This window comes from Lycium ferocissimum, unplaced genomic scaffold (genome assembly GCF_029784015.1).
Source record: "Lycium ferocissimum isolate CSIRO_LF1 unplaced genomic scaffold, AGI_CSIRO_Lferr_CH_V1 ctg381, whole genome shotgun sequence".
Taxonomy (NCBI): domain Eukaryota; kingdom Viridiplantae; phylum Streptophyta; class Magnoliopsida; order Solanales; family Solanaceae; genus Lycium; species Lycium ferocissimum.
Genome location: NW_026725495.1, coordinates 377654 through 394573, shown reverse-complemented (window position 1 = coordinate 394573; position 16920 = coordinate 377654). Strand labels below are relative to the sequence as shown.

The 16920-nt window shown below is 33.4% G+C and overlaps 2 long non-coding RNA genes across 2 annotated transcripts; both read right to left on the bottom strand.

Annotated features, from left to right (window-relative positions):
* Nucleotides 1–1190: 1190 nt before the first annotated feature.
* LOC132044192 (uncharacterized) lies at nt 1191–3132 on the bottom strand. The gene is made up of 2 exons (XR_009412066.1): nt 2822–3132; nt 1191–1404 (listed from the first exon to the last, which is right to left on the bottom strand). It is a non-coding gene; the product is annotated as an uncharacterized LOC132044192 (long non-coding RNA).
* Nucleotides 3133–11971: 8839 nt separating this feature from the next.
* On the bottom strand, nt 11972–15966 carry LOC132044190 (uncharacterized). The gene is made up of 3 exons (XR_009412064.1): nt 15813–15966; nt 13436–13520; nt 11972–13350 (listed from the first exon to the last, which is right to left on the bottom strand). It is a non-coding gene; the product is annotated as an uncharacterized LOC132044190 (long non-coding RNA).
* Nucleotides 15967–16920: the final 954 nt, after the last annotated feature.

Here is a 16920-nt window from a genome sequence, read left to right as displayed (position 1 = left end):
TATATTTTTAGAAAGATTTTGAATTATTAAGTAGGCGTTTGGCCATAAAAACCAAAAACTTTTTCACTTTTTTTGAAATTTTGGAGTTGAAGTTGAAGTTATATTTAACCATAGTTTTTGAAATTGTATTTTTTTGTTAAAATGTACTTCTTGTTTTTCAAATTCCAAATACAACTTCAAGTTGAAGTTGTATTTGAAATTTTCATGGCCAAACGCTAATTCCGGAAAAAAAGTGAATAATTCTTATGGCCAAACGGGTCCCAAGTGTTTCATCTTTAATTTATAGTTTAGGCTTGATCAGGTGATTTTGATATTTTCTCAAACTTTATAACTCTAGATTTAATTACGTACTGTAAGTTGTGATGGATATTATGTGCATTTTCATTTTCATAATTAGTGAAACGAAGTACAGGAATAATATGTAAATGTTGGGACAGAAAATTATGCCAACAAAACTATCATGATTTTGATTCCTTCTCGGCACTTATGTACCCTCGTTCCAACTCTTATTTATACCATGAAGATTCAAGTACTTAATACGGACAAACCCAGCCGGATGATCAAAACATGTATTCTAAAGCTTAAAAAGATGCAGTCTATTATACTCATCCACTTGGGGAATATACATTTTCAGAATGCTTTAAGATAAATCCTAGTTAACGGTGTTTTTTGGTATTCACAGCTGCATAATCTGATACAACAACCCCATTTTTGGAATATCTTTCTTTAAGCTTGTAAAGCATCATGGCCGGGAAAAACATACGTCGCGCCACCATGACTGCCCATTAGAAATAACTACCTCGGCTTCACGAGATAAAAAAAGACCACAAAAAAGACCACAAAAATTAATAAGAAACAGCAAAAAATGTGAAGCTGTGTAGCAGCTTCATCTTTAATGGTTTTCAAGAGGACAGAAAAATCCAATAAGAGCTTAGACAAGGTTCTGTATCTCTCAGCCGTACTATAACCTTTGCAATAAGCTCGTCCAAACAGGGTAACATTCAAAGAGTATATGCCTTAATTAAATGGATAAATAGCATCACGACAAAAGAAGAGGATGTTACAGCTACAGTGTGATAAGCATTCACTTTTGTGATGGTGTTAACGTTGTGAACACACAAGTATACGTGGTTGACAAATAATATAAAGCGATAATTATTAGCCCGGTGAAATGAAGAATCACATCAGTGGAGCGCATAAATAAACTCCTTACTCTTAACAACAGCTGCACAGCAGTTTTAAGTTTGAGCCAAGGATGGAATCTCACAGTAGCAGGTTAGTACTACCATTAAATGAATTTCTCCCTTTTCATAAAATAAAATAAAAGGTTAACATCTGTCTGACATAAACTACAAGGATGCTGCATTCTATAAAAGGAAAAGGTTTGACGTTGTAGACCAAACACTGCAAATAGCACGAGAACAATAAAACTGTCAGTATGCAATTGAGCTTCCTAGGTAAGAGTATGCCAGAAACACAAAATAGATTATTATCATATCAGGACTGAAACAAATACCAAGAAAAGGTTTAAGTTCAAGAAATAGGGGGGAATTAAGTAATGCTACCCAACATCAATGGCTTCAGCTGCAAAAGAGAGGTAATTAACTCTGCATATAATAGGACAGAGCAACCAAGACTAGATTGCAGGTTCTGTAGGTTTACCAATTATCTGAGGCATTTGATTGAAAGTTTAGAAAGTAAATGATATGCTTTAACAGCCCAATCAGTGCCAGAGCCAGGACTTTCACTAAAGGGGTTCAAAATATGAAAAAGTAAACACACGAAGAAACCAAAGCCCAAGCATCGGATGAACAGTTCGGATGAACCCCCCCCCCCCCCCTTGGCCCTTCCTCCCTCCGCCCCTAAGCCCAAGCATCCTTAAATCCAGTATTTGGAGGACATTTCAATTATGTATTGGATATAGGCTAATACATGAAATTCAAATTAAAAAATGTTATACAATTTTTCACTTACAAACACAGAAAAGAATCAATTATTGAGTCTTTATTAGTTCATATTCCTTATCCGAAAAGATGGCAAGTTTACATAATGTAATAACCATTGTATTACCTGTTCTCCGAGTTAATTACATCTTTTTAGGTCCCTTGATCTTAATTTATGCACAACAAGTCCAACTATTAGCTGATGATTGTCCTGTTTCTTAGAATTGGAGTGTTAGTTGTGCAGCTACTACATATGCTGCTGCAAATACTATTCTTCTATAATTTCTGCTACTACTAATAGTTTTCATCTTTCCTCCCATGTTAATGTTATATTCTCAATCAAATCATGGACAGAAAAATACAGTAACAATTAAGATAGAGATAACCATTTTTGGTCAGTTTGCAAAATTCTCAAACAAAACCAGATCACAACACAATCTCAGCTGACCCATCGTCTCTTTTTCAGCAAATATACACATGAAATCTCCACAACTGCATAGATAGTCACCAGAATAGTACCGGATAATTCTGCTAAACGTGAGTTTTTATTATATACATTTCGGTACCTTTTCTTAATTTAAGCACAATCAACTCCCTCTGTTTGTTGAAGATAATTGTCCAGTTAGTTAGAGTTGGAGTGTTAGTCGGTCAGTTCATGAAAATTCTGAAATAAAACTAGATCTGAGCATACAGATCCATTGTCTCTATTCAGCAAATATTCACAGCCAATCAAATTTACTTCCAAAATTACAATATTTAACCCGGAAATTGAGAACTTTACACATAAAAAAAGACTCTTATCAACAAATCACCAATTAAAATCTCCATAAAAGCACACAAAGAAACTTTCAACAGGAATTAGAGCTCAGATGTCATACCATTACGCTGGAGAAAAAGGAAAGGGAGAGCTGATCGGGAGCCATCGGAATGGGGGGAATTGGCAAGATTTCAATTTTTATGCAGCATAAAATACGACATCTTGCCATGCCACCCACTCCAAAAGCTCCCGGAAACACTCATCCCCTTTCCACTTCCTGCAAATTTCACAACTCTCTAATAGACTGATACTATATATAGAGACAAGAAACCGCGAAGGGATGTGAGGAAGCGGCTATGGAGTGAAACCCTAATATGTTGCCTTAGGTTTACAAAAATAAGAAAAGAAGTGTACGTTTTAACCACCCATGTTTTAGCTTATTACACTTAACTCCAATGACTTCTATATATATGATTAATTATTATACGCATCAACTCATTCCAACTTTACTTCACGGAGCAAACTGAAAATAATTTTCTAATCCAAATTCAATAAACATATCGTATTATGTGCTAGTTTGACCTTTTTAGGAAATCATATCTGATATCACACTGCGAGAGTATTTGAATTAGCTTAGAAACTGGTCAAATTAATTTAAAAGTACTTCTAATTTATTTATGTGATTGTATAGATTAACAAGTCCACTTTCTCCGTTTATTTTTATTTATTTACTATATTAAAAATAAATTTTCACATTTACTTGTCCACTTTAAAATATATAAAAAAAGATAAAAAAATTATGTTTTACCCTTAAAACTAACTACTCATTTTCCAAATCATTTCTCAAATTCATTGAGATTATACACCAATTAATTTAGTATTATAATAAAATATGCACTTCATTTATTATTTTTTAAGGGATGCGAAGTTATTTTGTACACCCTCCCTTTCATAATAAGTGGTTTTTTAATTTATGCACACCCCTTAGGAAAATGCTCACTCCTAAAAAATTAGACGTATTTTTACTAACTTACCCCAATTAATTATCTAAAAAAAAAAACTTAATGATTCTTGATTATATAAATAAGGATAATTTTAGAAGAATAAGATCAATTTATTTTTGAAATCCTAAAGCGCTACTTATTTTAAAATAAGATGAAAAGCCTAAAAAAATCACGAACAAGGGGAGTACAAGCGTAAATGAGCCAAGATAATAATTTTTAAGCCAAATACTTTTAAGCTCGCATGACTCAAAAATGTCAAAAAGCTATAAGTTGGATAGGTGCTTTTTGGCGTAGAAACAGTTTGGGTTTGATCAAGTAAATTACTCCATCCATCCCATATTACTTAGCACTTTTCATTTTACATATCTTTTAAGAACTCATAAATAAAAATATATTTTTACTATATTATCCTTATTTCTCTCTAATTAATTACACTGTAATCAATATGGATTATTTTAAAAAACAATTAAAGTTAAGGACAAAGTTGAAAAATCTTAATCAATTCTATCTTAATTTTATAAATAAACAAGTATTTTGAGATGGATATTTATAGTAATATGGATAACTAATATGGGATGGAGGAGTATAATGTTGTCCCTTATAAATTATACTCCCTTCGTTTCAATTTATATGAATTCATTTGACTGGGTACGATATTTAAGAAAAAATGAAAACTTTTGAAACTTGTGATTCAAAATAAGTCTTAAATATTTGTATGGCTGTAAATCATTTCATAAAGTGACTTTTTTAAATTAAACAAAAAATTATTTATTTTAGCATAAATTAAAAAGAAAATAGATTTACATAAATTGAAACCGAGGGAGCAATAGTTTGCAGATTTCCTTTGGCCATGTTTTATAGATTTGCAAGGCATCTTTGAGCTTAATTAGCATGCGTGCTTCCTCGTATCTGAACACTTTTTTCACTGCTGTCTTCTTGTATTTAGCCATCATTTCCACGCACAGCGACCAAAGTCATAGTACATATAACAGAATTTAGATATTAAATTTACTTGCACTTGTGAGAGTTATGTGTTGCTATTCTAATCAATTTGTTGTTAGTAATGTAAAGCCAAACTTTCTTTGTGGGTTCTTTTTCTTACTTATTTTTTCTCTTATATGAAGTGCAAATGTCTCTTCTAGGTTGTGAAAAGTCTTTCCTTTCTCCTTATATTGAATTGAGTGTTGTTGGGTTAATAAATAGGGTAGAACAAGAAATGGGCCTTGCGCACGTGAGAATTGAACTTCGTAGACAAAAGTGATGAATTTTGCGACCCCCTCTCCCCCGCCAAACCTCGCGATGTGAGGCCCAAATTAATTCTAGACTTTATTGTGCAGATTTGTAACCTCAAAATTAAGTGACCCATCATTCAAGAGGCTTCCAAGGCAATAGTGATTTCATAAGTTATTTTCTTGTTACTGATCTATATTGTTTTCAATTTTTACTAACACACTCTTCCATCTTACAATTGATATTCATATACCTACTAGTCTATTTACTATTGGCAGAAAAGAGCTAGGCTCAGAGAAAGACGATTTCCAACAGGACAAAAGAAACTCTAGTAAGAGCTTAGATGTTCTTACCTCTGCATTTCTCAGCTGGCACTATAACCTTCGCAATAAACTCTCGTCCACCAAGGGTAATATTCAAAGAGAACATGCCTTACCTATCAAATTAAATATATAATAAATGAACATGAAATTCAGGACAACAAAAGAGGATGTTACGGCTATAGGGCGATTCTTGAAGTAAACAAATTTAGTCATTTAAAGATAGTTCAGAAATAAGCATAGCCTCGGGACACCAGAAAAATTAATTCCAGTGGAAGAGTTTTTATCATATTTTATAAGGTAATAGTGTGGATAAAGTGGTCAGCATATCAAGTATCAAATGGTGTTCCTTTGTTCAAATCTTTTGAAGCACCCACCTATGTATTTGGTAAAGCATAAGAACAATGAACAGGTGATGCTCCTGCTAATGCTACTTCGAAGTTCCTGATCAAGAAAACTGAAAATTCAATTAGGAGGAAGGGCCGATTCAATAGAAATTGATGGGTAATTTAACAGGTAGAGGATAAAGTAAATCACTACGAACCTTCGCATCTACCATATCTTAGAGGATGAACCAAGCCTTTGTTAGCCTTGTGAATGCAGAATTACATTATTGGATTGCCTAAATTAACTCCTTATTCTAACTAAAGAAGCATCGCAGTTGAAAGTTTGAGCAAGTACAAGGACACATCCTTTAATATAAGAAGCGTGAAATGTTGTAGACCATCATTGCAAATAGCATGAGAACAGTAGCTGCCACGATTGAAGCATCACGCACGGTATATGCACTTGAACTTCTCAGCATAAGTGTATATGCTAGAAACAGAAACATATTGTTTTCTTATCAGGGAAACAAAGCCAAAGAGAGCTCCAAAAGTAACTAACTTGAATATAAATAGGACAGACCAACATAGACTGCAGGTTCTGTAAATCTACCAATTATATGTTTCATCTGACTGAAAGCTTAGAAAGAACTGATATGCTTTGACACCCTATAACCTATTTGGAGAACATCTCAATTGTGTAATGAATATTGACTAATACATGAAATTCAAATGAAAGGATGTTATCCACCAAAAGACAGAGAAAAGAGTCAGTCAGTGAATTTTGACAAAATCAATCAAGCAGTTCATATGGCTTATCCAAAAAGACGGCAAGTTTATATTGAATGATGAAGTACATAATTTTGCATACATATATATGTTATATAGGTAAATATAGCTATAAGCCGAGAATCTATTCGGAAACAACCTCTCTACCTCACAAAGGTAGAGGTAAAGTCTGGTACATCCTACTCTCCCCACTCTCCCAAACCCCACTTGTGGGATTACACTGAGAATGTTGTTGTTGTTATGTAAATATAGCTATACACATATGTAGTTTAATTAAGTGCAGCAGTCATTAACCCAAAAACGAAGTAATAAACTAAATTCACAAGTGTAATTTCAACTTCAGCAGTTAGGCAATCCCCTAGCAACTGGAATTGGGCAGCATATGACCAAGCAAGGATAAAATATATTGAGGTACTCAAGTGTTAAGTGAGGACACCAACTTCTACAGATTACCAACCACCCTGTCAGCTTAATGCTATATCAAGATTTCCTAAAATGGAAACCATACAGATTGGTTGAAATGCTTAAACAAGTACTAATATGAGAAAATCGATACAAAGGAGACAATTCAAGAGAGAATACTTGACCAATTCACCAAAATCCAACCTTTTTTCTCTCCGAACATGGCCCTTAACGGATAAGCAATGAACTTTTGAGTTGATGTTATGGTGATTATAGATCTCATACTCAAATCCTTCTGGCATCTTAGAAGGGTCACAATCTTGGACAATAATATTGTCTTGAAACTCATTTGGAAACATGACGTGAGTTTTATCAAATGCATTTTGGTCCCTTTTCTTAATTTCTTAATTTAAGCACAATCAACTCACTCTGTCTGCTGAAGATTGTCCAGTTTCTTAAGAGTTGGAAAGTTAGTTAGTCAGTTTATGCAAAATTCTCAAATAAAACTAGATCTGAGCACAATCTAAGCTGAGCATACAGATCTGTCAAATTTACTTCCAAAATAACATTATTTAAGCTAGAAATATAGAACCTTACATATAAAACATGTCGCAAAAGACTGTTATCAACCAATCACCACTTATCACAATTAAATATCCGCAAAAACACATACAGAAAATTTAGACAAGATTAAGATCTTAAGTATCATACCAAGAAACCCATTAAGCAACTGGAGAAAACGGAAAGGGAGAAATGACTGGAAGCCATAGGAATGGGAGGAATCGGCAAGATTTCAATTTCTATTCAAAATAAATATGAAATCTTGCCATCCCACCCACTCCAAAAGCTCCCCGAAACATTCGTCCCCTTTCCACTTCCTACAAAATCTTCACAAATGTTTCCCATCCAACCACTGGAGAAAAAGGAAAGGGAGAAATGACAGGAAGCCATCGGAATGGGGGGAGTCGGTAAGATCTCAATTTTTATTTTTATGAAAAAACAAAACATGAAATCTTACCACGCCACCCACTCCAAAAGCTCCCCGAAACACTCATCCCCTTTCCACTTCCTACATATTTCCCAATACTTTTCCTCTTCATCCTACACATATTATCTCTCTAAAAGACTGATACTGAGCTACATATATAGAGAATAGAAACTACAAAGAGATAGTGAGGCAGCGGCTGCTGAGTGGAAACCCTGATATATTGCGTAAGGTTCACAAAATAGAAGTAGAAGTGTACGTTTTAACCACCCATGTTTTTGTTTATTACATTTGACTCCAATGACTTCAATAGTAAAGATTCTACGCATCAACTCATTACAACTTCACTTTATAGAGAAAGCTGAAAATAATTTATAATCCAATTTTTCTATATATTAAAAAAAAAAAAACATGTACCATTATTTGATAGTTTAACTCTTCTAGGCAATCCTAACATATCATATATCCCTCCATCCCAAGTTATATGATATAGTTTGACTAAGCATAAAATTTAAGAAAGAAAGAAAGACTTTTGATAATTATGGTTTAAAATTAGTTATAGATATTTGTGTGACTTTAAATCATTTCATTAAGAATAAAAGGGAAGTTTTAAGTTAAATTATTTCTAAATATAAAAATATATCATTCTTTTGGGACAGAATAAAAAAAAATATATCGCATAAATTGAGACAAAATAAGTACTACTATATTAAAAAGTCAAAAGTCCCCAATTTTAAATTTACAACTGAATTATTAAAATGTCCATCAAAAGTTTGAAGCTTTTTACCCTTTACAAAAGTATACTAACTATATATAATTAGGCTTGTGCACGAATCGGTTCGGTTCGGTTTTGGCCATCATCGAGTTCAAATTTCAAATTTTGACTTTCTAAAATTCTCAACCAAACTCGATCCATTCTAGGTTCAATTCGATTCATTTTTTATTATTTCGGTTCGGTTACACAAATTGATTTGTTCAGTTTATTCGACATTTAAACAAGTAACTATTTTCATTTCAGTTTTAGAGTAAATATGACAAAAAATAATGAGATCCTAAATTTGCAGCCTTATAACCAAGACATTAACCAAGAAAAACCCATAAACTTGCAAGCATAATAGCGTATAAATAGCAAAACAAGAGCTTGACAACTTGTGCAAGCATACAAATCCGCCAACACCACATTACATAGACTAAATTAATAATCCAAAGATCTTGCAACTTGCAAGCAGACAAGTATAATAACTCAGTTTGCATCCTCAAAAAGACAAAAAACAAAAATTTTAATTTGTACAGGCTAAGATCAAAGAACAAACAAAGCCTTGGGCGGAAGCAATGGCCAAAAGGCAAAGATGGCTCGTGAGAAGAACGCTGAAAAGATGAAAGACCAAAAGGGAAGTCAGCTTGAGGTCAACAAGAAGGCCATGAATATCCAGTGTAAGGTGTGCATGAAGACATTCATTTACACCACTTCTGAAATTAAATAAATATTACTTCACTATTAAGTATTAAGCGTATATATAGTTAGAGTATTATACCATGAAAATTTTAAAAATCTTTTTTTTTAGTCTTTTCAAAAAAGTATTTTTGGCTAAAAGCGAGTTGTGTTTGCCATTAATTTAAAAAGTACTTTTGAGCATTAGTGTTTGGCCAAGCTTTTAAAAAAGTGCTTTTATGTGTATTTTTCTCAAAAGTTAAATAAATATTACTTTTAGGCACTTCTAATTTAAAAGCACTATTAAGTATTAAACACCTCACTTATATATAAGTTAGAAAAAATAAGTACTTTTAGGAAAATAAGTATATTAGTCATATTAGTCACTAGTGGCATATAAATTCGGTTTGTTCGAGTCGATTCGGTTGATAATTGAAGCCAACCGTATATAAATCGTAATATTTTACAATTGCATTTGTAAATCGAAATCGAATTGTATTATCCAAATTGAATTACCCGAATTGTTTCGTATCGGTTCGAAAATTCGGATTGAACCAATTTGTGTGCACAGACCTATATTTAATTATGGCAAGTTTGTTAACTTCTCCTACTCCCTCATATGTTCCATCTAAAATTAAAACTTCTTTATTATTTTTCATAAATGTTTTTGTTTAATAGTTAAATACAATATATTACAAATGTCCAATTAATGATTTTTTTTAAAACTTTTCCTGGTCAAGTCCCCTAATTAAGATCTTTTATTCATGAAACTGATGAAGATTAAGGGTAATTGTGGTAAATTGAGGAAAGTAGGAAACTGATGGATCCTTTTTTCTTTGGCTAAAAAGTATCTAATAATTTGATTTTCTTTCACCTTCCCTTACCTAAAGTCCTTATTTAAATTCACCTATGAAAGATAATTGCATATTTTCAATAATAATTTTCTTATTTACAATGATGCTTATTCATAATTATGGAAAGGACTATACTCGTAAAGATTAGACTCCTTTGGGTAATGTAATTTGACAAGGTAAATGATTATTGTGTCAATTCGTGGCTGACCACTAGGTCGACCATCTTAAATGATGGGAATTTGGGTTGCTCTTCGATAAAATATCTTTTTTTTTTTTATTCTTAGTAGGCCAAGAATGTGCAAAATGGATTGGTAAGAAAGTCGATGAATTTGGAGGATCGTTTATTGGGTAATCAGTAAAAAGTAAAGGTGTAAATATACCCCTTAACTTTGCGACTTAGAGCAAATATATCTCTCATTATAAAAGAATATATTTACATCATTTTATAACGACAGGGGTATATTTACACCATTTTGTAATGGTAGGAGTATATTTACACCATTTTATAACTGTAGGGGTATATATACACCATTTTTGTAATGAAGAGTATATCTACTCTAAATCACAAAATTAAGGGGTATATTTACACCTTTGTCCTTTCTTTAGCTGTCCCATAGTGGATCTAAACGTATCTCCCGGGTAGTTTGGTGGTTATGCTTCTCCTTCCGCTGAGAGCATGTTGGGATCCACTTTTTAAGTAAAAAAAATTTTCCAGTGATGTTCAATATTGGATCAGTAATACAGTATAATTCCCTAAAACATAATTCGTGATTCAATGACTTAACAACTGAGAATTATGATCTTACAATTGCTCTTTTCTTTGGACCAGTTTGAAGTGGTAGGGGTGGGCGTTCGGTTTTTCGGTTCGGTTTTATCAAACTTCGGCTTGGCTATTTCGGGTTCGGTTTTTTGAAGGTGAACACCGAACACCGAACCCAACTAATTCAGTTTAGTTCTTTCGGTTTCGATTTTTTAAAGTTCGGTTTGATTCGGTTTCGGTTTTTTCAATTCGGTTTTTTTGATATAATATTAGAAGAGATTCCATTGACACTAATTCATATTCTCAAAAGCAATAAAACATAAAACTGATAAATTGAAATCAAAATCAAACAAATAGGATACACAAGAACAGAAAACTATAATCATGACATAGGATTACTAGGTGTTATATACATACCGTAACAATAATTAAGAAAACATATAAAGGACATACATTAATCCTAAAGAGACATCCTAGTTACCTTTCTTTGTTAAGGATATTTGATTTTTTTTAATTGAAGTGAAAAATTAGGGATACAAATGCAAAAAAGAACTTATTACAATTGAATTTTTTTTGCTTTAAACTTAATGGGCCTGAACTATTTTAATTTTTTTGGGTAATGTATTAAATTTCGGTGCGCGTTCGGTTTTTCGGTTCGGTTTTATCAAACTTCGGTTCGGCTATTTCGGTTTCGGTTTTTTTACGGTGGACACCAAACACCGAACCAAACTAGTTCGGTTCGGTTCGGTTTGTTGAAGTTTCGGTTCGATTCGGTTCGATTTTTCGATTTTCGATATTTATCTTGGCCCTACATGCATGAGCAAGAATGAAGCCATCGAGGAGTTCACCTAAGAAAGAAGAGGCTTGGATGGCAAAGCTCATGAGTTATACTAGATATGTAAAATGCTTCTATTGCTGCTTTGATAAAATTTATTGTTTTATTGAATTATGAGCTAAATAGAAACAACAATCATCATTTTCCAGGAACTTGCGACTTTTTATTGAATTATTTTCAATTTATTATTTATGAAGTTTTTAAAAATTTGACTCACTTAGATGAGATATTGTCACGATCCAAATCTGACACTTAGGCCATGACGGAGCACCCTGCAAGCCATATCCTCACTAGGCAAATCTTCTAAGCTAATCGTGCAAATAAATGAGTAAAACGGTAAAGGAACAATAACGAAATGGAAGGAAAAATAAGTACAAACACAAAGCCAAAATACTCGAATGCACTATAACTCATGGAGCGACTATAGAATATTGATACAACTGCCTAGGCATGGTCCAAAATAAGAAAGATAAGATAGAACTGGAATGGCCTGCACGGACTAGTGATGGCTCACCCCAGCTGAACAGAGCCGAAATGATATAGAAATCATGGATCAGTTACTGGACCACCCTCAACAGGTCCTGCACCAAATATCACACTATCAAATGATCCAACAAGTTCATAGACTCAGCCTTCTCATCTTACCCTGAGACAGTTCTCAAAAAACTGTAGTGCATCCTGAACATGTGAGCTTAAACAATACAACAACATACCGTTAGAAATCCCACATAACGAGTTCTAGAGAGGGTAGAGTGTACGCATGACCTTACCCCTATCTTGGGAGGTAAGGAGGCAAGGAGGCAGGCTGTTTCCGGTAAACCCTCGGCACAAGGAAATTCACCCCAGCTCCTCGGGTTCCAACCTGAACTATATTTTTATGATATTGTCTCCTGTTTCGGGTGTATGCGTGTTGATTGATTCGCCAAACAGATTGTGTTAGGTGCCATCATGCCTTAGTGAAATTTGGGCATGACCTCCCATTTAGGTTGACGGGGTCTCTTTTCCATCACCCGACTAACTGTGTACTCATAGTCCCTTGAACAAGGTTACCATTCACATCATAAAAAGGCCACAATAAGGCCACAACAGGAAACAACAGAAAATGAGGTTTTCTGCAGCAACTCTTAATTATTTGCACAGAGCTTGGTTCTCATTCTTTTATCAGATGTAAGAAGAAAAAATAGACCAATGGAAGATTACATTTGATGGTTTTCAAGGGGACAAAAGAACCTCTGCTAAGAGCTTAGACCTTTCTCAGCTGCACTGTAACCTTTGCAGTTCGCACAATAAGCTCTCATCCACCAAGGGCACATTCAAAGAGAATATGACTTACCTATCGAATTAAAAATATAGATGAATATCAAGACAAAATAAAGAGGATGGTACGGCTATAGTGTGATTCTTGATCAATTTAGTCATATGAAGATAGTTCGGAGAATAAGAGTTTTTCCTTTTAATCTGTAAAAGATTTCTATTGGACACCAGGCAAAGTAATTCCAGTGGAAGAGTTTTTATCATACTTCACTACTTTGTAAAGCAATTGTGTGGATAAAGGGGTCAGCATATCAAACAGTGGCCTGGTCCAAAACTCCAAATCTTTTAAAGCACTCACTGAGATGTAGTTGGTAAAGCATAAGAAGTTAAGATAAGGTTGATTAATGCAATGAACTGGTGATGCTCCTGCTAGTGCTACTGCCAAATTCCTGATCAAGAAAACTGCAAATTCAAAGGATGGTTAGCCTCATGAAATCCAGAATTACATCCTGCAGCATTTGACATAAGTCAATACAAATAGCATTACAAATAGCATGAGAACAGTAACAGCCATGATTGATGCATCAGAAACAGCACTTGAACAAGTGTACGCCTGCAACATAAACATATTGCTTTCTCATCGGGGCAGAAACAAAGAAAGAAAAAGTTATTCAAGAAATTCGGGTGGGAAATGAGTAATGCTGCCTAAGATCAATGGCTTCAGCTGCCAAAGAGAGCTCCAAAAGTAATTAACTCTGACTAAAATAGGACAGAGCGGCATAGACTAGTTGCAGGTTCTGCAAACTTACCAATTATATGGAGCAGCTGACTGAAAGTTTAGAAATTAATGATAAGCTTCGACACTCTAGGTACCCTGAATCCATTGTTAGGAGAACATCTCAATTGAGTAATGAGTATTGACTAATACATGAAATTCAAATAAAAGAATGTTATTCGCTAAAAACAGAGGGAAACATCTGTCAGTTAATTTTGACAAAATCAATCAAGCAGTTCATAACTTCATATGGCTTATCCAGAGAGACGGCAAGTCCACATAATGTAATAACCATGGTTTTACCTATTCATTGATGAAGTTTAAGCACATTCTCTTGCATGCACATACGTATGTGAGAATAGTTATGCACATATTTATAGTTTAATCAAGTCAAGCAATCATTAATCCAAATAAAACACAATAAACTAAACTAACAAGTAGTATCTTCAACTTAAGCAGTTGGCGCATCCCCTAGCAACTGGAATTGAGCAGCATATCACCAAGTGTTAAGTGAGGACACCAATTTCTACAGATTGCCAACCGCCCTATCAGCCTAATGCTATATCTCAAAGACTTCCTAAAATGAAAATCATACAGATCGGCAAAAATGCTATAACAAATACTACTAAAAGAAAATTGATACAAAGGAGACATTTCAAACGATAATGCTTTGATCAATCAACACAGAAGTTTATTCAGTAGTATATAGATTCACAAAGATCCAATTTTTATCTTTTCACCATATTCCAAAAGCGCAAAGCCCTTAAAGGAGAAGCAATACTCATAGTCAAATTCTTCTAGCACCTTTGAGGGACACCATCTTGGACAATGATATGATGAGATGCTATGACTTGAGATTCATTTGAAAACTGGATGTGAGTTTTATTATATACATTTCGGTCCCTTGTCTTAATTTGTACACAATCAACTCCCTCTATTTGCTGAAGATTCCCCAATTTGTTAAGAGTTGGAGAGTTGGTGGTGCAACTACTACATAAAATACTTTTCTTCTTTCTTTCCCAAAATATTAACTCTTATCATAAGCAATTTGTTAAGAGTTGGAGAGTTGGTTGTGCAACTACTACATATGAATACTTTTCTTCTTTCTTTCCCAGGCTAATATTAGACGTAATTCTTCTGACGTAAGTTTTATTATATACATTTTGGTACCTTAGCGCAAAAAAATTGGGCCGTTTGGGCAGAAATTTTATCTTATAAACGAAAACAATTAATAAGGCTGCTTATTTTAAGCCCATCCAAACAGGCTCTTAGTCTCAAACAAATTACGGACAGTGAAAATAAGGTAACAATTAAGATAGAGCTAACCATTTTTTGGACAGTGCATGCAAAGTTTCTATACTAAAACCAGATCACAACAGAATCATAGCTCAGCTTACAACCCAACTATCTCTTTTCAACAGATATTCACAGCCTACCATATTTACTTCCAATATTTACATTACTTAAACTGGAAATGTAGAACTTCCACACAAAAACTTGTCACAAAAAGCTCTTATCAACCAATCACCATTCACCACTCATCACAATCAACTCCCCTCTGTTCGGACGTAATTCTTCTGGACGTAAGTTTTATTATATACATTTTGGTACCTTTTCGTAGGACCCATTTGGCCATGAGAATTTTTCACTTTTTTCCGGAAATTCTTTTCACTTTATTTGAAAATCAGCCATAAAAATTCCAAATACAGCGTTGTATTTGAAATTTGAAAAACACCTAAACCCTTAGTTTTCACTTTTTCACTTTCAATACATTCAAACAACCAGATATTCCAAACTATCAAAATTCCAACTTCAAAATTCCAAATTAAGTGAAAAATATTTTGGTTTTCATGGTCAAACGCCTACTAAATTTAAGCACAATCAACACCCACAGTTAGCTGAAGATTGTCCAGTTTGTTAAGAGTTGGAGAGTTTAGATGGTCAGTTGATGCATTATTCTCAAGTAAAACTAGATCTGAGCATATAGCTCCACTGTCTCAGCCTATCAAATTTACTTCGTAATTTTAGCTTATTTAAGCTGGAAAGTTAGAAACTTTACACATAAAAACACTTGTAACAATTAAAATCTCCATAAATTTCAAACAGGAATTAGAGCTCAGATGTCATATCAAGAAACCCATTAAGCAACTGGAGAAAAAGGAAAGGGAGAAATGATGGGAAGCCATTGGAATGGCCGGTATTGGCAAGACTTCAATTTTTATGAAACATAAATATGAAATCTTGCCACGCCACCCAATCCAAAAGCTCCCCGAAACACTCATCCCCTTTCCACTTCCTACAAAACTTCAACTTAATAAATTGCTTTATAAATATACATAGAGAGACAGGAACTACAAATGGATGGTGAAGAAGCGGCAGTTGGGTGGAAACCCTAATGTATTTGCATAAGGTTTACAAATATGAAAAGCAGTGTACGTTTTAACCACCCATGGTTTAGTTTGTTACATTTAACTCCAATGACTTCTAGATATGATTCCATGCATCAGCTCGTTCTAATGTTACTTTATGGAGCAAACTGAAAATAATTTTCCAATCCAATTCAATAAACATGTATTATTTGCTAATATATTTTTTTAGGAAATATATATATAATAAGCAGTAAATTAGAATATTAAAAAAAAAAAAAACTCAATTCAGTGTAAATCATAGTTTATTTATACTATATATAAGCATGGGTTGGAGGTGGTTTTGTCGTCCACCTCCAACTCATGTTACAGAAAAAAGAAAAAAAAACGTAGACTCCATATTAAAAAATCACACAATATTCATGTAATTCTCAAAGTATCCGCCATTAAGTCAATAATGGTGATTAATTTTTTAAAAGTAGTTCTGAATATATTATTATCAAGCTTTATTTTTTAAAAGTCACTATTACAACTGACTACATTTTGTAGTTCCATAAGTGATATCTTACCTCACCAACTGTAATTCTATAATCAAATTAATTGAATATTGTTACAACTGGAAAAAAAAATTGTGGACCCCATATTAAAAAATCAAATAATATCCATATAATTCTCAAAGTATCCCCCATTAAATCAATAATGGTGATTAATTTTTCAAAAATAGTTCTGAATATATTATTGTCAAGCTACATTTTTTAAAAAAGTTACTATTACAATTGATTACATTTTGTAGTTCATGGGTGATATCTTACCTCACCAATTTGTAATTCTATAATCAAATTAATTGAATATTGTTACAACCGATAAAATAAATTACTCGGATGTTTATTG